General features: G+C 46.5%; 1 pseudogene; it reads right to left on the minus strand.

The window, feature by feature from the left end:
• Positions 1-408: 408 nt before the first annotated feature.
• Positions 409-1,298, minus strand: LOC132211470 (olfactory receptor-like protein OLF3; annotated as a pseudogene).
• Between the last annotated feature and the right edge of the window lie 2,686 nt (positions 1,299-3,984).

Genomic DNA, 3,984 nt, shown 5'->3' on the forward strand with positions numbered 1-3,984 from the left:
GCTTCCTCTCTCCCCTTTTCTCACTGATTGCAAAAATCTTAGACATATAGTTGTAAATTTTACCAAGGAAATTGACTTTCTTGGAATATATTTTGTGTATTTCCCTGAGTTTAGTTTTCCTTTCTAATTTATATATGCATATATATTTTTTTCCATTATTCTGTAGGGTATATGTATTTGTAAATTGTTCCATTATTCTATAGGGTATATGTATTTGTAAATTGTTGTAATTTACATTTTTAGACTAAGTCAGGACCCAGAACAGTCCATAGTTAAAATTCCACTTCTCTATTACCTCCAAAGATAGTATTGTAGATTGTGGTCCTCCCACTTGCTTCCTTATACACACCTACACACATTCACACACTCCCACTTGCATACTCTTATGACAGGTCACGTCTAATGTTTTTATTCAGAGCTCCTCATCAGAACCCGACTCAGAGCAGCCTCATTTCCTTGTTCCACAGACTGTAGATGAGCTGATTCAACATGGGGGTCACCACCAATTTGTCCTGCTCGGCTGAGGCCGTGGAGCAGGGATGTGTGTAGGTAACCAGGGCCATCCTGCAGGACATGGAGACCACAGTGAGGTGGGAGGCACAGGTCCCACCTGGAAGCTTTGCTGCATCCACCAGTGGAGTGGATCTGCAGGATGGTGGCCATAATCTGAGTGTAAGACAGGGATACCAGGCAGCAGGATATCAGCAGCACCACCAAGCTGGAGGCCATTATGACTATCTGGCTGAGGGTTATGTCCACACAGGCCAACCTGAAGAGTGCCAGTGTCTCACAGGCCAGCATGTGGTATCCACAGGTTAGCAGGTGCTTGGTGACCTCCTTCTCTATTGCAGAATTAGCCACTTCCACAAGCCAAGAGACCACTGCCAGGACCACCTAATGCCTCGGGCCCATTGCTACCATATAGTGCAGGGGGGTCACAGACTGCCAGGTTGTGGTTATAAGCCATTGCAGCCAGCAGCAGGAACTCAGTACACCCCTCAAGGCCAGCAAGAAGAGCTGGGTCCCACATCAGGCAAAGGAGATGGTTTTCTTGAGGACGAAGTGCACCTGCTGGAAGTGTAGCAGATGTGCACCACTGAGAGGTTGCAGAGGAAGAAGTACATGGTCAGGTGGAGTCGGGTGTCCAGTTAGAAAAGGAGGATGATGAGGCCATTGCCCAGCAAGGTCAGCAGATATGTGGCCCCAAACAGGACAAAGGATCCAGTCTGGGTCTGCCTGTCACTGGAGAGCCCCAGTAGGATAAGCTCATCTACTCAGATCAGGTTGTCCCTCCTCATGGAGCAGTTGGACCAGGCTGCAGGGGGAGGAGCAGAATCAGAGAAAGGCAAGTACAGGTCATATTTTAGGAGTCTCAGATTAAACCATGGGCTAGAATTGGTATAACTCCCCTCAGATTCCTTAACCTAGGTGCTCAGGAGAGATTGCAGCAAAGGTGCTGGAGAAAGGGACAGTTGGGTTCTCACACTAAACTGAGATTCTCAAGGATAAAGTCCTGGTTATTGTCATGCTTTTATATCTAGGATCCAGCACAGTTACAATTATATAGGAGATAATCTATTAATGCAGAGGAAAGACAGAGGAAAAAACATGTTGGAGAAAAGGGAGAAAGAATGATAGGGAAAATAAAGAAAGTAAAAGAGAAAGAAAAAGGAAGGAATGAAGAAGAGGAGAAAAGCAGAACACAGCAATGAAAGATATTCTGCAACGTGGGGGGAGCAATTTGTCCAGTATTATAATCAGACACTTGAGACTAAGAAGGGTCTCCAGGTTCCCCGTGTCATTCATAAAAGACTGGATTCAGTTACTTTTCACGTTTCTTCTAGGGTCCAGTCTAGGTTACTGCCTAGCAAGGAATCCTCTCCTGTCATTCTCCTTGTGCCTGTCAGTCCAGATGAGGTTTAAATCTCTTAAAACATTGTCTGTTCAGCCCCTCTATGTGCCAGGGACTGCGCTAGCCATCAGACACCTGTCTGTGAACAAGCAAGACAGAAGCACAAGTCCTTTTTTCTTGGTTCTTATAATGTAATCAGGAACACAGATTAAATTAATAATTACAAAACTTAATTAAGTATACTTGTTCCACGTGCTATGAAGGAGATGAACAAGGTTGCTAGTTGGTTAATTAAATTTGCAGCTGTAATTAAATGACCAATGCAGTATGCCTTCCTTCTTAATAACACACAATTTATATAGTAAGTTGAAGGCATTTAGATGTTTAAATAAATGATTAAAAAATAATGTAATGAGAGTATTTGAAAACCAATTATACTTAACATGTTGCTACTGAGTAGGTGCCGGGGTCCAACCCCAGCAGGTCCAGGGGTCCCCAAAGGTGTGGACGGAGTCGGCGAAGAAGGAACGATACAGAGATAGCGTTCAGTTGATCATCATAGCCGGGTTCGCTTGTCAGGGTCTCCAGCCAGGTTCTGTACAGGTACTCCAGTCAGGTTCAGTGTCCAGGTTCCAGTCAGGTTCTCCTGCCAATCTCTGTAGTCAGGTTCAGTCCAGGATCCCTTGCCATGTTCTCCCGCTAGGCTCTGTCTCTAGGCTCCGAGGCCAGTCCCTCTCCAGGATCCTCCGGCATGCTCTCTCCAGCGAAGTTCTTCTGTCTCTAGAGAACGTTCTGTGTAGGTTCTGTGCCTAGGCTCTGTCTCTCTTGGTCCTGTCTTCCAAGCCCTGTGTTCTCGATTCTGTGTTCTGAATTCTGTCTCATGAGTTCTGTGTTCTGAGTTCTGAGTGTTTCTGTCTTGTTACAACTGTATTTATACCAGTTGATTCAATCCTATCAATCTCTATTACAAAGGTTAGGGCGTTTCTTATCTCCATTCCAGGGAGAAAAGATTATGTAGTTTAAGCATGATTGTTCCTAGTTAAAGGGATTAATTACCCGCCTGGCACTTAGTTGAGGGGTTTTATTCCCTCCCTAACTTCAGGGGAAAATCCCTACCTGGGGATTCAACCTTTCTCGGAGAGGTGACCTTGGTTAAAACACAGCGCCAAGAAGGTGAGCAAACATATTAAGAACCGTATGCCATATATGCCAGGTCCCTTGAAACAGCAAGGATGGACCGGCTCCCGGCAAGTAGGAAGTGACTGAAATCCACTGAATTGTTTTCAGAGGCAGTGAATTCTCATTTCTCAGCTAAGATTGCTCTGGGCTCTCCCTCCCAACATGTCGACCAGCCCTCTATAAAAATAGAATTAAATGCCACCAGCTTTTCTTAATACAAATGTAATCTCAAGGCATATTTTTTGCTTTTAAAATAATTCATAAATTAACTCATTTATTAAAAATACTAGAGGCCCGGAGAAACCAAGATGGCGGCGTAGGTTAACGCAGGAGATCGCTGCCTCGAACAACCACTTCAGAGATATAACTAAAGGACAGAACGGACATCATCCAAAACCACAGGAAGGCTGGCTGAGTGGAAATTCTACAACTAGGAGGAAAGAGAATATCATACCCAGACTCAGAGGAGGCGCAGTGCTGAAGTGAAATACTCAGGTGCGGAGTGCGCGCGCGGAGCGGGCTGGTGGCGGAGGGCGCGGTTGTTTTCAATCGGGAGGGAGTTTCAGACTCTGAGCTCCAGATCCGGGCGAGTCTCTGGGGAGCAAGACTCAAACGGGAGAAGCGGGACTGTCTGGCTTCGGTCGGAACTCGAAGGCAGCTTTCTCTCCGAGGTTTGCAGCCATTGCTGGGACTCTGAGAGGCAGAGCCCCTGGGGAAGGAACTGAGAGCAGCCATAACTGCTCGCTCAGGCCCTCCCTGTAGATCCCCGGGGACCTGCTCCACCCAAGCCCTGCGCAGAGCCATTTGCCGGATAGCCTCAGGCAAAGGCTAGATTAGCACCGCCTTAGAGATCCAGCACAGAAGCCCTCCCACTGCAGACCCAGCGGACTCTCATAGCCAGTTAGCCTGGAGGTCAACTCACCCCCGGTATTGCCGACAACAATCAAGGCTTA

Source organism: Myotis daubentonii, chromosome 10, assembly GCF_963259705.1.
Source record: "Myotis daubentonii chromosome 10, mMyoDau2.1, whole genome shotgun sequence".
Taxonomy (NCBI): Eukaryota; Metazoa; Chordata; class Mammalia; order Chiroptera; family Vespertilionidae; genus Myotis; species Myotis daubentonii.